Source organism: Excalfactoria chinensis, chromosome 22, assembly GCF_039878825.1.
Source record: "Excalfactoria chinensis isolate bCotChi1 chromosome 22, bCotChi1.hap2, whole genome shotgun sequence".
In the NCBI taxonomy this organism is placed as follows: Eukaryota; Metazoa; Chordata; class Aves; order Galliformes; family Phasianidae; genus Excalfactoria; species Excalfactoria chinensis.
Genome location: NC_092846.1, coordinates 1,593,198 through 1,612,687, shown reverse-complemented (window position 1 = coordinate 1,612,687; position 19,490 = coordinate 1,593,198). Strand labels below are relative to the sequence as shown.

Genomic DNA, 19,490 nt, shown 5'->3' with positions numbered 1-19,490 from the left:
GGTCCTCTCCAACTGAACTATTGTATCCTATCCTACTGTACCCCATCCCATCTTATCCTTCTCCTTCTTGACTCTTGGCTGGCGGGGGACCGTCTGTGATATGCAGAGGTGAGGAGAGTCTATAGGAAATATAGGAAATATCTGCTCTGAGGGTGAGACCAGATTGGAGATTAACCCAGAGGAGCTGCATGTGGAGGAGCTGCAGCTGCCCAACCTCTGCTCCTTCCCTGCCGATAATTCAACATCTCTCAATTTCAGAGGATTTATAGGTGAGAATTAAAACCACCAGCAGCTCAGTGTGAGCCCCTGGAAACTGCACGTATGTTATCATTAAAAAAGTGTGGGCTTTAGGGGCGTCTGGTTGGTCTGGAAACCTGTTACAACGATAAAACTGCGTCTTGCCATAGAAATGACTGTTCCAGCATCTTTAAATACTTCACTCATTTCATTTACTAATGAAATGCAGAAGGAAGAGCTGAATTTCCGCTCTACCCTGTTTTTAAAGATGGCCTGAAACAATTAATAAAATCAATACATTTTCTGCTTGTTCTCTCATTAGATATTCTGGCTCTTTCTACAGCATTTTCCCTGGAAGATGCTGAGGTCAATTGGAGAGCCGTGGGACTGTAATAATAGAGATTACATGCAAATGAATGACAAAAATACCATCTCTAGATATTTATTGTTTGCGAGTTTCAAGTGTAACGAATCGGATCTCCTATTCAACTAAGGAAGATTTTCTTAAGCAGCGTGCTATTTCTGCTGCCAGTTGCTTACTCTGTCCATCGGTGCTGAAAAACCTATACCTGATTTTGTACATCCTGTATTTCCCTCAGCAATCAGAGGGATGAAGGGAAACAACAGGTATGTTGCAACCATGGCCAAAGGGATGCGTTTTAAGCCCTCCTCCCTCTGCTGGTGTGGTTCCTGCCCAAAGACCTTGCTTTGTCCATTCATGTGTGATAGAGGGAAACTGCAGTACCTCAGTCTAAGAAAACCACCATGGACATTTCCTTGCCATTGGTGACATCTGACAGTGCAGACATTGAGCATAGCATCATGCTGTCACATCCAATCCCCCAAAGGTATCCATCGTTGGGCGCCTGCATTTGAAGTCACTTCAGAATGAACAAAAAGACCTAAGAATACATGTTGACATTCTGGTTGTGTCCTGCCCTTGGTTTTATTGCTTAGGAAGGTGATTCAAAGTGTCTGTGCCTCACCATGTCACACTCAGTGTTTTGATAGGACTTGAGGCACCCTGCGGTGGCAGAGCTGATGCAGCAGCATCACTAGTGGAGCTCCATGGCTGCGTGCTCCCTGACCACACCAGCACTGCTGGGTGGGCTATCCCAGCACGACCCCAGCATGACACAAGCATCTCATGGCTGTGCAGGGCAATATGCTTTGCTGGGACAGTTGTGGCTGTGCTGAGTCTGTCTGGGATGGAGTTGCCTTTCCCCACAGCAGCCCACGTACTGCTGTGCTTTGCACTCATGGCTTCAAACAGTTTTGATATCACAACAACCAACACTGTTTCTTCAACTGCTCACTCAGCAGCTGGGGCAGGTTGGCCCATTATGGGGCTCCACTGCACCCACCCACTGTGACTGTGCATCTGACTCTGCACTGAAGCGATCCTTTTGCTCTCCAAACAGCCATTAAGAAGAACCTGCTCAAACTGAACCACATGAACCTGCCACTGGGCCCCTCCTGCAAGCTGCTCAGGTCTTCCCTCTTCCTTTAGTGCTGTCTGTAGAGTCAGCACTGCCACAACATCTGGCACAGCCATAACTGCAACAGCAGAGCTGCGTGCTTTCTGCTAATAGCCTGACCCCAGCGCTCAGGAACCTGACCAGGAGAGCAGCAGCCACCTCCTGCGTGGCAAAAAGCCCAGGGCATCACCTGGAAAATAAAAGGGCCCCCAAGCAGCAACACCGTTAAATTCCTGCCACCTCCCAGGTGCAGGAAGCACAAAAAACATGCCAACGTATCTGCTGTAACAGGTAGCAATGTCAGCACATGGCAGGAGCCAAGTGCTCTGAGCTTGCAGAGCCCCTAGCTAGATATAGCAAATGAACCAGTTTCTGCCTTCTTCTGCAGGGAAGATGCTGACACCCTCACTGCCGGGCAATAACATGCGTTCACATCTCAGCAGATGGTGTTGGCCCCTGGCTAAAAGCAGCCCCACCCCATATACAGGATCTTACTGCCTAACCCCAAGCCTGACCTTGCTAGAACCACAGAATGGCTCTGTTGGAAGCGGCCTCCGAGACACCCAGCCCAACTCCCTGCTCTGTGCCCCATCCATGGCCCTGGGCACCCACACTGCTCCAAGCATCCCATCATATCCATCACCCCCTGGGAATTGTTTTGTCCCAGTTTAGTCAGGCCTTGCTTAGGGCAAACTACATCTGAGCTACCCCATTCAGGGCTCCTTCACTTCATTGCCTCTCATTCCCGACCTCTCCAAGATGATAATTTCCCATTCTAAATGCTACACTTGGGCCCCTGAGTGGAAGTGTCTGCTCCTATCTCAGAAGCAATCAGACACCAGACAGCACCTGAGGCAACCCCAACTTCTTTGCAACATGAAATTGGTCAAGCGGAAAAACAGACTGACCTCCTTTCTCAGCCAAACTCCTGAATTCTTCATTTCTTTCTAAGCCTGAGATTGTGCTGGGGGATGCTTTAAGGAATGCTTCCTATTTTGCCTATGTGCAGTGATTATTCCAGTGCTGGGAGATGATAACACGCAGTATCTGTGCTAAGCAGCATCCTATTGCTTCCAGATAAATCTCCAGTTTGATCAGGTAAGCCTGAATGTTCAGCTTGTCTCTTAAGGCTCCTCCTACCTTCATGTATTTGTCAAATCTCTGTCTGCTCTATATGCCATCATGCCAATTGTTACTCACAAGAGCAAAATAAGGGACAAAATTCACCCAGGCTTTTGCGTGCTTCCCCTTTTCTCCTCTCAGCCTTCCCAATGTGTCTCTATGATGCCCGTGGCCTCCTGATCCCCCCCACTCTTCCCTTCCTCATGCAGATCCAATTTCTGCAGCATAAGCAGCAGGAGATCTCCTCTCTACAACCATCCTTTCATTCCTCCAGTGCAGGAAATCACAGCTAATGCTGCTCCATCAGTGCTTTTATCTCCCAACACCTGCAGCTTTCAGTGCAACAATTAGCAAGAGTCAGCACTGCAACATCAAACACAGCAGACAGAGCTACAAGCACCTGCTTGAGATGAGCAGCACCAGTTGGAATGCCTCGGTGCTCAGATGCTGGAAGTCCTCCCAGTGCCCACCAGGACACATTTTGTTAATGCCTTTCTCCATATCAGTGCGCCATTCAGAAGGTGTGGGCTGTGGAGTCAGCTCCATCTCTATATTTAATGGTCCTGCAACCACGTACTCAGAGGCGTAGCAGAGGGTTTTGTGTGCACTATCCACCCCAACTCTGCACACAACCTTCTGGCCATTCCTTGTGCCTTTATCCTGCTCCTATTTCACTCTGTCCCATATCTCAGCTTTCCTTTGGATGCAGTGGGAAGTATTTTTCACGTGATATATCTGCAGCTGACTGCTGCTTCTTGCTTTCCACACTAATTCTGAGGCTTTTTCTTCAGCCTGCCAGGTTTTATCTCAGCAACAGCATCACTGCATGGGAAAGGGTTACTCAGCCTTTCCAATCAGCTCAGGTACCCTCTGCACCACGAGCCAGATTTGCTTTCATAGCAGATAAGAAACTGCTCGAGCAGAGCGTCTGCCAATGCTGATTCAGGAACATTCACCATCTAAACCTTCCTGTGAGCTCCTCAGTTGTTTCCTGAGTGTGGCTGCAGGCTCCAGAAACAAGCACACAGGCTCACAAAAAGATGCTCTAACTGCAGCCCCGCAGGGAAGTGCTTTTTATAACTGCTTTCAGAAGCAGCTCCCGGGAAGCAGCACATCCCATGCTGAGGGTGATGCAGTCTCCCTATCCTCACAGAAGGGATCATCTATTCCCACTCAGCACATTCACATTTGTCCTAACTTCTATTCCTGCAGACCTCAGAATAATCCAGTTCCTCCTCTCTAATGTACAGCCTCCTCTGAACCTCTCCCCTGTAACACAATTCTTTTCCCAGCTTGCTTCATCCCAAACCACCTGGAGAAGCAGAGACACACAGAAAGAGAAAGCAAACAATCCTCATACTTTATTTTACAACTCCCTTGTGCAATAAAAAGTGGGATAAAGAGATATTTATCTATATGTATCTCTCTTTCTATGTCTCTGTGTGTGTGTTTGCTTCAGGGAGTTTCCAAAGCTACTGCCCTCTTAGCAGCAGCAGCAGCACACAGGAGCCCAGCCTGCAGCCCCTCCTCACCACTGCACCTCATTGCCTTGGGAAACAGCACCAAGCCCAGCACAGCTGTGGCCAAGTCAGGTCCTGAATGACAGCAGCCTGCCAAGACATGGAAAACTGCAGTTCCAGCATTGGGTTACTCCTATTGCCCAGAGAACTGGGGGTGCCCCATCCCTGGAGGTGCTCATGGCCATGGATGTAGCCCTGGGCAGTTGGAGCTGGTGGGGAGCACCCAGCCCACAGCAGAGGGGTTGGAACTATGTGATGTTTAAGATCCCTTCAGACCAAAGCCATTCTAACCCTCAAATATTTCAACGCATTCAAGATGACCCATGGATTTCTAATGTGAGCCACTCAGCATCCTGCAGGAGGTACCCCCAGTTTGCATAGGGGTACAAAGAGCCCCAACACACACTGGAGTGGGGAAGCCAAAGGCAGGCAGTGCCACGGGGTGCTATCAGGGTACAGCAAGCAGATTTTCATAGAACTTTAGTGTCAGGACCTTCTGCCTCAAAGGCACTGCAGGCATCGGAGTAGGAGGGAGTCGGGGAGAAGAACTGAAGTGTGGGAGGCAATTAGAGCAGCCATGCCAGACAGATCATCACGGCAGATAACGCCCGGGTAGAGGAGCTGTCACCCAGACATGGATGGCTGCACAAAGGGAACAGCAGAGCTTGCTGAAGACCAAGCAGCACGCTTCAGTTTCTGCATGCATACAGCAACCTCTCTGCACACACCACCAGATGTGTCCATTACGGTGTCAGCATCCAGACATTAACAGTTAGCTTCCATTTAATCAGGGGAATTACAGCTGCAGTGAACTCCACGCACCAGGCGCAATCAAGAACAAGCGTGTTTGTCTTTGCAGCTGTTCTGAACCTATTTACAAGGCGGGCAAACAGAGGTCTGCTTCCACACAGGTACATTTGCTCAGCTGCAAGCTCTCAGTGCTGACCAACAACAGCCTGTATCATCCCTGCCGTCTCATATATCAAGTCAGAGCTGGTTTTCCTGTCTGACAACTCCTTTTTGTTGCCCAGACCCCCAAATCCCAAAGCCTTCAGCCCAGTTCTCACCCACACTTGGCCTTGTTGACCCTCGGTATTCTCCATGGCTCATTGCTCAGCCTGTCTGGGTCTCTCTGGATGGTATCTTGTCCCTCGGGCACGTCAACCACACCACACAGCTTGGTGTTATCCACACAGGGCCGAGGGTGCACACAATCCATCCGATCCAACTTGCCTGCAATGAAGCAGGACACTCACACCTCAACCAGGTGCTCAGAGACTGGTCCAGCCTGACCTTGAATGTCTTCAAGGATGAGGCACCCTGTTTATAACCCTCCACTTTCAAAACCTTGTGCATCACTTTGTGCAACAAGAAGGCAGGGCAGAACCTACAGCTCCAGAATTCCCTTTTGCTGATATCTGAGGTCAAAGAATCAGCTGTGGCTGCCCCAACCCTGGAGGTACCTGAGCAACATGACTTGGTAGGGACACCCAGCCCACAGCAGGGTGCTGGAACTCAATCTTTAAGACCCCTTCCAACCTATTCTATGGTTCTGTTTTGTATGTCCAGGAAGGTCATGATATAAGAGATTTTGTTATCACTGCCATCATTTTATACCAGTATTCTGAAGGAAAACTGCATCTAGCTCAGAAAACAGCTTGGAAAGAGCTACGTCACAAGGCAGAAAAGTTACAGAAGGGCAAGAGTACAAGAAAAAGCAACAGGTACCAGAAAGCAGAAACAGTAAAGTCTGAAACGAGGGCAATTATAGGATGTACAACAACAGGTCACATCCACACACCATCAGTGCAGCTCAGCACAGCCACAATAATCCAGCCACAAGCTCTTTTGTCAAATCCTCTCCTATGTGAAAAGGAGCAGAACCTCAGACATTGCCCTCAGGATGCTGCCAGGGTGACCTGAGCGCTCACTGCCCCATTTCTCCTTGCACACCCTGCAGAACGAGCTGTACCCTGCCTGGGTGTCATCTGCACAGCACTGAGACTCCCACGCTTCCTCACATTTCATCTTCTTTTTTATATTGTCAAAGTGGAATCCTCCTCCTTAGAAAGAAAGCTGACAAATACTTGGCTTCTGTGCTCTGCCTTGGGTTCAGATCCTAAAAAGGAAATGATTGGACCTTATCAGTGCTTGGAAAAGGGCAGATCAATGAATCCGTGTTTCCTTATGCACATCTTCAACACAAATGCCCTCGCCAACACACATTTCAGCGAAGCAAATACGTGAAGGTATGACAGAAAGCACATTGCATTTAATGCAGCAGATGGATGCAAGAGGTCCTGCAAAGAGCTGGAAGAAACAGACTGAAAAGTTGCATGGCTTTCCAGAAGTGAGAGCTATGCATCATTAGGAATGTTGGCTACGTTCTGATAAACTGCCAGAAAAAAAGTACAAGATCACATACATTAAAGCCTGTCCAGCAGCACAGGGTTGGTACCTCCATTCCTCAAAACGTGGTGGTAACTTCACCACCATCAGCCCATGGTCCACAGCGCTGAGAATCACTCCCAGCTCTCTTGTTGCTGCAGTGCAACAAAACTAAGTGAGGAGTTGCACACCGAATGCATTCACTCAGCCTCTTCTTGGAAAGCACTTTACTCGTGAGATTTACTTCCAGTTCATGGGTCACTCTGCAAAGAGCAGGAATTCACGCTGTGCTCATTCATACTGCTGCGGGCTCAAAGGGCAGCGGATGGCTCCTCATCTGTGCTTCACTAGTGAACCCTCAGACCTTCAAAGACCCTAAAAGACATTCACAGGATGGTAACAAGATACAACCTAAATCGTTTCAGTAACTGGTCACTTCATTTGGGCTGAATATAAATACCAACCTCACCCTCCCCCCCCACCAACAGTTGCATGCAAACATCAGGTCACCTCGTGCCCAATCCAGGTGGCCACAAAGGTTTGAAGACAGAGCTGAGCCAAAAGTTCAGAACATGTGGGTTTTTATTTCATTTGCTTAACACGTTTGGTACAGGATTGACTGCAATTCTGCTTTCATGGTCAAGTCTTCAAAACAGTCTTTGTGCCAGAATCTGTTGGTAGCTGTTTTTAGGAAGCACTCGCTCCTGCTGCTGCTCAGCAGGACTGGCACATGGCATGAGAAAAGGAATAAGCATAGGGGGGAAAAAGAGCATCAGAGTGATTCTGGAAATGCCTGCACAGATGAAAGGAAAAATGAAGCCAGACTGAACAACATGACATGCCAGAATACTGTCCTAGAAGAAAGGAATTCTTTTGTACATACATACATGCACGCACAGATTACCACCTATGGCAGCACATAGGGTGCCTTACCCCTCAAAAATTAAAGGGGAAGACTTCAAAGGCAGTGAGGTGTTGCATGTTAAAGACCACTGAGTGTGTTCTGCTCTTCTCATTCCAATGGGGTGAGGGGGATCAAACAAGCCAAGATTAAGCCAAACCTTTATTTTTCATGCAAGTGCAAGGCTACTCTTCATACTGCTGAAGGTTCCCACAGGATTCAGTATTTCACAGGAGAGTGAAATCACAAGATGCTAAACTCACTGCTTTCCAAATGTATGTTCAGGATAAATTTTGTGCCATTCTTTTCCCTCTGCTAAGGGCTCTCCAAGGAAATACTCAAAACAGAAAATAAGGGTTTGCATTTCACCATGGCGGCTTAAAATCTGCACCCAACGGAAGCAATGATGACTTTCTCTGCTCCTTTTTTCCCCACATGATCCAAAGAGAATAAAATACATCAGTGAGGACCAGCAACACAAGAGAACACTTGGACCCCTGGAAAACACCCACAAAGTAATGACTTCAAAAGATATTTATTTGAAAACAAAAGACATTACAAAAGGACCAGGTAGGAAACAAGTTATACAATGCACGTGCAGTTCATAGGGTACACTGTCTAGAGGGAAGACTTGATATACATGTAGCACACCCACCTGGAGCTCCTCAGATCACTCGCCGCAGCAGACAGACACTGGGGTTCTGAAGATAAGCTAATCCAGGGTACACTTACATTTACTGCAAGAGCACAGATTGCACACAATTTTATTGACAGTTAAAGAAAAAAATCAATAAATCTCAGATTCAAGAACTTCCCCAACATTCTTCCAACTTACAGTATTGAGATACTTTAACCCCTAGATTTTTAAATTTAAGGTGGTTCAGGTTTCCTGTTTCCATGTATTTCCCCCCAGCCCCCCTCGCGAACAACAAAACCCCGTTGTCTACACATGGTTCTCCCTTGTAAAGCATACCTGGGACTCTAAGTTACCTTAGGAAGGAGCGCAGGGAGGTCAATCATCTGTCAGAACAAGACTCACAGGCAAGTCCTATCAACCCGAATGAGGGAACTGAGATACAGCTAACACCTCCATTGGGTTTCAGAGCAAACACAACCTGAACTTGAATGGAAATAGGAATATTTGTCTTTAAAGCACAGCTAAGAGCCAGCAGCAGCCCCTCACCATAAAGCAAAGAGGACTCAGCTGAACTCGGAAGACAGAAACACCAGCAACTAAATAGTTTCCAGCAACAAGCACTGCAGAGACAGCAATTGTCAATCAGAAAATGAATAGAGAATGACACTGAACTGCAATCTGTGTTACAAAAGACAACCAATGTAGTTTTACAGCATATCGCAACCTGGATCCATACAGAAACACCCTAAAATCCAACCGTGCATCTGAGAACACTGTGAAAAGGCTAAAAATCTTAAACCTCTCTTTTTTCTCCCCGGTAATAAAAACATGCCCCGATTCTTCACGGTTTCAGCAGCTGTCTGATCAGTCCAACATGTGTCCATACAACTCTAAGGACTGGGTTAAAGGACAAAAAAAGAACAGATTAAAGGTTGTCCACCCCCTGCCCACACCTCTGGACTTACCTTCCCGCTGCAGAACGGCTCTTGGACATGCTATGAAAACAAATGTTTCTACCAACATGGAACTATTCATCAAGAACAGAGGAATCCACAGCCAGAAGTCACACCGCACCTATGGCTTCCATATTTACGTCAGACTACGAGGACTAGATATGGATACCTGCCATCAGTTCACGTTGCACATCACTGTTAGTGCTCATCACAGCCTCTGTCCTTCAGCATCTAAAAACAGACCAGAGTTGAGATCGTTACACTTTAAACAGGAGAAAATTGCTGTAGCAGAGCTCAGGCCTTCTAGTCCTACACCAAGGAAAAGAAGTGGGAGGTTAGCAGATAGGAATGCAGAAATGTGATCTCTCATTAAAAACAAAGTGTGTAAAACAGACTCAAAAATCCCAGCAAAGACCACGCTGTCCTCATCATTAATGTGATGCGAGTTTTATGGAGACTGCCAGTAATACTGTTATATAAATAGCTAATCAACTGTCAAATACACAAGCAGTTTAAGGAAATTGCAACTAGAGCAAAGTGTAAGATTATTCTCCTGCCTCTCTGGGAGAACAAAGCCCAAGGTAATTGAAATGAAGCACAACAGCCATCAAATATCCTGAATTACTGGGTTATACTTGGAAAGATCTCGAGCAGCTCTTCAAAATAAACTGTCTCCATTTGCACAAACACCTATAAACTAAAATGCAGGATTAAGTCTGGAAACAAGGCAGGCAGTGGTAGCCCAAGTTACTGCTTCAGCTCGCTAATAGAAATGGGATATTCTAGCCAAAGCTATTTAGGCTATTTTACACTTCAGTCCTTGGACACCAGTTTGTCTGCGACTTGGTCCAGCTAAGTAAATAAATAAACCCATCCTTCAGTTTCAGTGGCAAAGCTTTCAGCTTTCTTTTTAACAGTTTCTCCTATTATACATCGTGAATTTCTCTGAAGCACAGGAAAAAAAGATCAATCTACTAAGAACAGGCAAAGATGTGAATGAATGCAGTGCACTCACAGGAAGAACAACCCACCAGGCTACAAAGGCTCAGCAGAGGTTAAGAAGTTTAGAAGAAAAGCTCTCGTCTCAAGTGGATCTGACCAACGTTCCAAGATGAAGCAATGGTTGATGGACTTCTACCATCAGCCTGTAAAGCTGTAAAGCTTGCTCAAAACAAGCTGAAATATGAGACTAAATGAACCCTTGGATCACAGGAAGTGAAGTCTGCATTAGAAAAAAAACTGATACCATATCTACAAACCAGACACGTGTCCAATACCCCAGTGCCAGTAAAGCTTTGATACCATCTCCTCTGCTGTCTCTTGCACCATTCTGGAAGATGAAGCTCTCACCAGGAGCATTAAAGGTTGCACTCCATTAGTGTGAAGACCTGAGCAGAGCAGGAGCTATCAGGAGTCACTGAAGCAATACCTCAAAGCTGTGCCAGGCATCCCCACCTCAAGGCCAAGTGAGGTGGTTGTTTCCAGCTTTTGTGATCAGAAACCCACTGCAAGGAATGAAAGGACTGTCATACCTTCACCTCTTGTCAACATGAGTAGGAGGCTGGAAGGCCCATTCCAAAAAGGAAGGGTCACGACTCAAATTGGTAAGGATTTTGGCTGCTGATTTCTTGGTTTGTTAGGGTTTTGGTAAGAACAGGAAATAGCCTTTCACTGAGCTCACGAGAGAAACTGGAAAGGCCACACATGTAACGGGCTTTGCACATCTGCAAATGAAACAGGAGCTGCAGGTGTTATGTCTCCCAATTACTCCACATGAGCCCTGCAAAGCAGCAGGTACCCCTGAGAAGGCACTGAAGTGACTCAGATGTCACCAAACGAAGGTGTTTCCTCACAGATGGGCAGTTACAGAACTGCTCCTCTATTTCAGCTCTACCAAAAGCTCATTAAGGTCCAACTTCCTGAACACTTCAATTGAAACTCAAGAAAAAGTGCAATATTCACTTCCTTGTTCAGTTCTGTTGTTGTGAATGTTGGCATGGAGAACTAGCCCTAAGCCAAAAGATAAATGCAAGTTGAGCCTTCTGACTGCAGCGCGTGACAAACCAGATGAGGGGTTGATAGGGATGGAGTCTGTGACCAGAAAACCTAGAAAACACTCAAGAAAAGTGTATTTAAAAATATAATGATAATATTGAAAAGAAACTCGAGATTCCTATGACCTGTGCCCTCATTTCTCCACTTGACAGATCCTTTTCATTGCTCTTTTTCCCCATGCAGTCTGCAAACATTGAGAAGCCATCCTCAGCCACCCCCGTGCTATAGCACAGTGCTGGGGTGCTGAAGCTTCTTACATCGGGATACAGCTGAAATTTGTGTGCAGAACTGTAAAAAGCAATTAAAAATACTTCCATCAAGAAATCTGCCTGAGCTACTCTAATGCAGAAAGCACTGGCCGAAATTAGCCTTGATGTAACTGGAGAAGTATAGTTTGATTACACTGGGTATTATTCTAATAAGGTTAAGAATGTGGTACACAGCACAAGCTGCGATGTGACCAATATCTGTGCTCTCATAAGCCCTTTCTGTCCTGTTTATTGCTCTGTACAATACCAGTTGATGAGATGCATCAGTCTGAAGCTGAGGAGCAGCTCCACGCTGCAGGCCTGCCTGAGCTCTTCAATATCACCCACAGCATTCCTGCAAGCTGGGATTCACCCACAGGGAAACACGTTCCTTCTCATTTCTTCATGCATTCAAGAACATTTCCGGGATGCATCTCACTCGATGCTGTGGCACAGTACAGAACTCTGCCATTCCCATACTAGGAATGAAATGCATCCAAAAAAACCTGTTGTCAAACTTCTGAAGTATAAAGACAATGAACTTACCATCTTGCTCAGTTCATGCGGCGCCATGAACATTCTCCTGGGGTAACATGAGACAAGATGAGAATAGAAGCTAAAACATTATTAGTTGATGAAAGGGACCAGGCACTTACATACTGAAGGTATCAAAAAGAAGTTTTAATCTTTCTTTTTTTGAGCTTGATTTCCACTTGCTGTGCAGACAAACATCATTTCTGAGATGTTTTATTTATGCAATTTACCAAAAAAAGAATTTTACACAGCTCTGGACTTTTGCTTTCTTTCAATTCTATCATTGCTCCTTCCAGACAGCACACACCTGCACTGAATTGCTGTAATGACAGAACTGAACCAGGACTGTAATTAGCAGAGGGTCTGAGCGCTTAATCACATGCTGCATCTCGTTTTCCATCAGGTAGTCTCATCTTCATGATTAACGAGCCTTTTCCAATCTTTCGGTATTAAACCCGACAGCGTTATTCTTCAAGATGAATATTCTGTAGTCTCAATTTGGTACAGAAAAGATTTGCTGCTAACACAAGCAAAAGCTCCGTGTTTCCCACAGTCTGTCTCTGCTAGAAGCCAGTGTGGTCTTTGCAGTCCTGTGCTTCCCCCTGGAGGTCCTAGCACATATTTTTATGCTGCAGTCTCTACTGCACAGCAGATTCAAATATCCCCACATCGTCACCTACCAACTAATGCAGCAACTGCCAACAGAGAACCCATGTGAATTATTATTCCATATCCCTATTCAAGAGCAAAGCTCAGTCTCAAGACACAGCTGTATCCAGGGTTAGATCCTGTTCAGTATCTGAATGATACATATTTTAATATATAAAACAGTTAAAGTATATTTTTGCCCTGTGCTGTATTTTTTTTTACTCATGGTTTGGAGCTTCTTAAGAAATAACAGATATGAAGCACGTAACTTGTTAGCATTTCAAGCACGCAGGATCTCAAGCTGAAAGGCACACGGCCACAGAAGGCAGCACGGACCTAACTTACAGTTACTTGCTACCACTGCTGGTTACCAAGTCTAGGAGCAACTTCTCGCTTTTGAAAGTTCAGATTTGACACTAGGCAAGATTTCCACTATGCCTGAACAGCAGTTTATAACAACAGAGGAAGAGATTACAACAGAAAGATGAAGTTCACGTTAAGTACTCATTAAAAGTAATTCTTAAGAAGTCCTAAGACAACGCGCAGCTTTATCCGGCTATCTTCTCCCTACCCAAACACTGCTGCTCCTTTGGCCTTAAGTATCATCTTTAGAAAATCTAAGACTCAAGAAAAAAGAGAGGGAGACACTAAGATCTTGTAATATACTATGAGATCACTCTAGGTACTCAAGTGCTAACATGTTTGTATCTCATTTCAGCAATACCTATCTATATGGCCAGTCATTTTGCTGCTTCTCCCTTAAGCTTGAGCCCAGTTGCTATAAGGATACTTGACGCCATTTCCAATGAAATTGTGGAAGGAGGGGATCTATTCTTCATAATTGCCTTTCACACCTAAAAAGCCTCGTGAAATCTGGGAGGTGTAGTTTCCTCTGCACATATCTTTGCTCAGTGATTTTATTTAATCTGTAAGTTTACTTACATTAGCATATTAGAAAGATGTTAAAGCCTCTTCTACACAAATGATTCTCTAGCTTAGAACATCTGGATCAAACAATTGAGTTGAGCCTTGAAAGGAAATGTGGAATTGCCTAAGAGGCCAGCAGCTGGCTGAAAGAAGCCTCGCAGTTATCCTCATCTGATGTACAATATTCAGAGCCCCTCTGAAAACATCCAAAGGAACAGTTTGATTTGACCGTATTTTATTCCTTAGCGCTCCAAAGATCCACCTCAGGGAGTGCATCCTGATGTCCAGAACAGGTTTCTAGTACATTCGCACTCAAAGAAAGACCAGAGAAGAGCTCTGGGACACAGACCTGATGAGGAAGACCAGCCCACTGCAAGCAGCTCTTCTGCTAAGGTTTATATTGAAGGCAAACAAGAGGATCTTCTCCAATAAGACCTCTCACAGCTTCTGATATGAGCTGCAGGCTCAAACTTCCTCAGCACCGTAGCTCTCTACTTTTCCAGAAGGCCTGAACCTCTTCTTTCTCCAACATGTTCAAAACAACCAAAAAAAGCAGGAAATATTTTTCTGCTCCTTCGCCTCCAAAACAACCTTAATAGCTGAGATGCACGGTAACAGGCAAGAATCCAAGCAGAAACAATGAAAACAGGAATCACAGGAGGATTAGGATGCATTTCATGCCTTGTGTCTGGCAAGAGGAAAAATAAAGTGATGAATATAAACAGGCTTCATCTGCTGTCTCACAGGAAGAATCATTTATCCTGGTTTTGCTGGGTAAGTGAAGGTGAAAATAACTAAGTCGATGGCAATGAAAATATATTTTGTTAAGCATAACTTACGGGGTTCCTTTTGGTTGCTTATAAACTCTTCCAACTGTTCAAAGCAGAATACTCCACACTGAACAAATATCCTCATCCAAGATCCCTGGGAAAATTGCATTAACTGAAATGATTTGGCTGCTGAGATCAACAGTATTTCAACAAAATGGAGTGTTAAATGCTTGCAGATAAGGTGTTACCCCAAGCACTGAACAGAACAAAAATGAGGATGAAGAGCATCCAAATCAACAGAAAGAACAATGTAAGTGCAATTGGTTTTGAGTGAAAACATGTAAGGATGAGTTTAAGATCTGTGGTCTTATAAAACAGATATGAAATGTAAAACAGCATTCTTATACACGTTGGTGCTTGCTCTTCAGGTGCAGCCATCATTGAGCTGCACTAACTTTTTTGCTCACTCATCAATACACTGTATTTGAAAACTGATTAATTCAAGCTAGAGATCAAACCTAACAATGAGCAAACCAACAACGCATCCAGGAACTGCCTAAAGAAAGCAAACATAGGAAACATCAAAATATCTTCAAAATATCAAAAGCTCTTCTGAGTGCATGCATTATGATTCTCTCTTAATTACACACCCGAACTATTTTAAACACAGCACTTCTAGTTTGTGCAGTGTTTCACTGCTGCAACTCCTGCACAAGCGTAAGTACAGCAGGGAACTTAGAGGCCGTTCATCGTTAAGCTGAATGTTCTCCCAAATCAAGTCTTCTTTCCTGTCACAAAATGTGTTACTTCCACATCCTGTTAAAATTCAGGTTAGGTATGCATTCGCTGAGTGCTCACATATAAATGCCTCAAGGTATGCTGGAATAATGTCAAGTAAGGAGGTACTGGTGCATTTGACATTCGTTACTTGGAATTAAAATGGGTCATAATAGCTTCTCTCAGTCTGCAGTTGAGGTTGGGTGCAGTTGAGCACTTTCAAAGCAAGGTATTCCAAGTAAGATACACTTGGAATAACTGAATGTATTTTGATACCAGAAATCATTACAAATACCTCTACTTAAGCATCTACATTTCTCCTGCATTGAACGTGCTCTTCAACTTCTTGGCAATGAGTGACTAAACTGGGAATCCACCTACAGCCCACTAAGCTCTTTTGACTTCTCTGCTCCTTTCAAAGTACTGTATTGCGGACTCAAAAAAGAAAGGTCTCGACTCTGCTGGCGGAGGAAGGAAATGTGCAAGGTGAGCAGGTGCCATGAGGGATTCCTTCTATCAAGATGCCCAAGGATTTTAAAGTTTCATCTGCAAGGCTTCCAAAATCCATCTTCAGCTGTTGCTATTTGTCTGTAATACACATAACATGCCTTACCCAGAAAAAAAACAACAAACCTATTGTAATTTAAGTCCTGTTCTCCTGTTCTTTTCTACTGGGACCAGCTCTAAGTGCCCCTCAGTTAATCACAGATTCTTTCACAACTACTACATGATCGGATTGTCATATCTAGAAGGTAAATGATCCAAACTCATGATATGCCAGTTTTGGTTCTCATTTTCAAGATAAAATTTTATTGCAAAGATCTACTCGGACACATTTTTACAGCATTCTTAGACTTCGAAGAAGTGTGCTCTAATTTCTTTGCTTTTTCATGATAGGAAAAAAAAAGTATATATATACATCTGGCTTTGATTACAGTAGAAAGAAAAATAAGCATTCAAAACCATTTACGCTTCCAGCATCTCTAAAAGATCATCATCCATTTTTCTCTTGAAGCACCCGTCACCTTTATTTTCAGTGCTTGGAATCTCTCCATGGCAGCAGTAGATTTTCAACCATATTCCAGTGATCAGGGCTGTGGAAATTACCTCCTCCCCCCACCCCCAGCCCAACCCCTCCCACCCCAAGCCCTTTAACCTTACCAAAGTAAATTAGAAAGAAAGTTGTCTTACCGATAACTCCAAGGTTAATGTCCCTTGCGAACCCCACCTAGCAAGTCGACATCATGACATGTCAGGTCAGCCTCAATCACGCTTCCCTGATAGTCAGGTAAAAGGAAGGAGTTAAAATACAAAATTGACACTTGCACATTTCTGGACATCAGAAAATGTGATGCAATATATTCTGAACTGTCTTTCAGAGCTTCTGGTAACCCTCCAGATCGTTTTAAAACTTCTTCAGTGGGATTATTCTGTTCTAAAATTTCAAGAGTTCCTGATCAATAACCAAACACCTGCAGATATACCTCAACTGTTTTGATTCAGAACCAAAGATCCCCTTAAAATGAATTTTCATTCCTTCTCTACAGTTTTCATCAACTAAATTACATCAAACTTAGACACTTGGTTTCAAAATGTTTCAAGCCAAAATACTGCATCCAAACAACTTCCTTCCAATACTAAGTTAACAGAAGCTCAGAGTTCCTGGGGACTTTTGTCTGTCTCGTTTGTTTTTGATAAACAAAAAACACAACTCAGTACACTCTTTCTATAAGGCTCTGAGCTATCTTAGTCAATAATCTAATCTGGCATACTTTCAATATGCAAATAATCCTTCATCACATCAGCACTCGCATAATATCAAAGACTGCATGGGAAAAATACACAGAAGTGGGCTCTTGTTGTTCAACGCATGAGCCAGGCTCATAATTCCTGAACAACTATTAAGCTTTGATGAGAACTAACACATCTGCATTGGGGTCTGCAGGCCTTGGTGCCACACACTTCTAAGACTTTTTGCTCAATACCTCAAATCAATTTTCCTGCTAGCCTTATAATAAGAGTGTCTTCTGTATTTTTTTCTGTGTAGTTCAAAATACAGAAATGGGCTTCATGTCCAAATGCAGAGAGGTCAAAAAATGGTCAGGTTTTTTTGTAACAGTCACCAATATTTAATGGTGAACTTCTACTTTGACTCGAGAGTTTATTTAGAAAAAGCTTTAAGCAATGCAGTTGTCATTCTTTCTAATGATTACACTATAGATGATGAGTCCTGAAAGTAAACAGTTGCTACAAAAAAAGTTAACAAACCTTTTTAATACTTTGGAAAACGCAGGTTAAAGCTTAATGAATTAGTAAAAGTAAAAACTGAATTTAGTAAATTGATTAAGAATGTGCAAGTAAGCCTATAACAACATAACAGCTGTAAAATCTTTTGCACAAGAATTTTGGAATTGCTATAAATCTAGCAACCTACTTTTTTATTACTTATAATCAAACACCAATACAGACATTTAAGCAACTGCTATAAATGAGTGATCAAATGATGACTACAATCCCATTTCATGGCTCCTCCTCCTCCAAAACCAGCAGGACACTGATAGAAGTTTAATATTGGCTTACAAATTGAAATCCATTTTCAACATACTTTAGAAGAGGAATTTTGCTAAGTTACACTGAAGAAAAGATCGAAGCAGATGCATGAGAGTAAATTTATTTTCCTTTGACTATATATCAGAATTGTGCTAAGATTCTTCCCTTGAGTGTCTCTCATCACGTACAGTAGATTTTCCCACTGTGCTACAGTATTTTGGTCCCATTTTTTTTTTTATTCCAATAATTTCGTTAGATAAGTTCGAGTTCAATGTACATCAATACTGGACTAAGCTGTAGTACACGTGATCTCTATGGATTCAGTGGGGTGCTGTTGCAAATTTGAAAGGTGAACTTAAGTATCCATCAATCACATAAACTGCAAAACTTGGTAATGCTATAAATATAAACTCTTACGGATTTGCATTTTCAGTTATAAAAATGTATAGCTCAATTGTCATATTCAATAAAAATATTTGGATAATTAGCAATTTTGGCAGAAACAAATACAAGATGTAGCTTTACAGTTCTTGAGGAAGACAATTTTTGTTACTTAAGTGCCTTGTAAACATTAGAATTGAAGTGTTTCACTTCCCCACACCTCCCTCCCCCCATAAACAGGCACTGGGGCTTCATCTCTCTTGGGCTAACACTGGAAATCCACTGTATGAGCTGCTACCTCTCTTCCAGGATGGACAGTACTTAACTTTGATTCCAATTAAATTGCCCTAAATCAGATCCCCTTCACAATGATTAATGCAATATAAACACCTATTAAGACTACAGGGTTCTGATCAATATTGCAAAGCCTAGGTAATTGCTATAAAGTCATACTAATGGAACAGATTGCCTTGTATTAAAACAAAATTACAAGCCATATCCTTACCACAAGCAAAAGCCTGAAACGCATACCCAGGCAATACCCCTCTGACTTCACTGCTCAAGTAAGGAACAGAGAGGACAGGATTTGGCCCCATTAACTTTATGAAGTAAAAAACAAGAACACAAAGAAAAAAAAAAGGCTTTAACATAGTGAAATACTAATTTTGGAAAGCTTTTTTTTTTTTTTTAAATTAACAACCAATTACATTAATTGGAAAGGGAGAGCCTGACAAAGGGGCAAACCCATATTTGCGAACCAGACATACATCCTCGCTTCAATTAAAACTCAAGTCAAACCATGCAATTACATACCAGTCCCACAACAAATAAAGCGTGGGAAGGCTCATCCTTCTGTTAACATTCTGACCAAATACAATTCAAAGACACCAGACAGGAATAGAAGACAAAGGGAGGAGTATGACCACTGCAGCTTAACTTGCCCAATAGTCTGCTTATAATGCTGTAATCGAGTATGAGCAACGTATTTGATTTGGATATTTAGAGGTCCGGCAATAGTTTTCTTTAGAGAAAGATTAAATCCTTTTGTTTCTCTTTCTTGAGAAGCAAATATTCTTCATTGGGGTACAGAATGGCTCAGATGCAACGGAAGAATGTCATGACTTGCCAGTTAAAATTGACATCTGGGAACGTCCAAGACAAGGGTCAATAAAAGCAACACATAATACCCCAATAACATAGCTAGGAATCTCCCCAAAGGATAAGATGTAATTTTTAAACAGCCTTTATTACAAGGCATGAAAATTCTAAGGCAAATTGTTCATCATGGCAGAACATCAAATTAAAACGTCAAGATAGAATCATGGAGAACATGGAGAGTATGTTTGTGTTATCTGTAGCAAAAA

General features: G+C 43.4%; 1 long non-coding RNA gene across 1 annotated transcript; it reads right to left on the bottom strand.

Moving 5' to 3' along the window:
- Nucleotides 1–9,351: 9,351 nt before the first annotated feature.
- On the bottom strand, nt 9,352–18,760 carry LOC140261581 (uncharacterized). The gene is made up of 3 exons (XR_011905750.1): nt 18,632–18,760; nt 16,387–16,472; nt 9,352–9,467 (listed from the first exon to the last, which is right to left on the bottom strand). It is a non-coding gene; the product is annotated as an uncharacterized lncRNA (long non-coding RNA).
- Between the last annotated feature and the right edge of the window lie 730 nt (nt 18,761–19,490).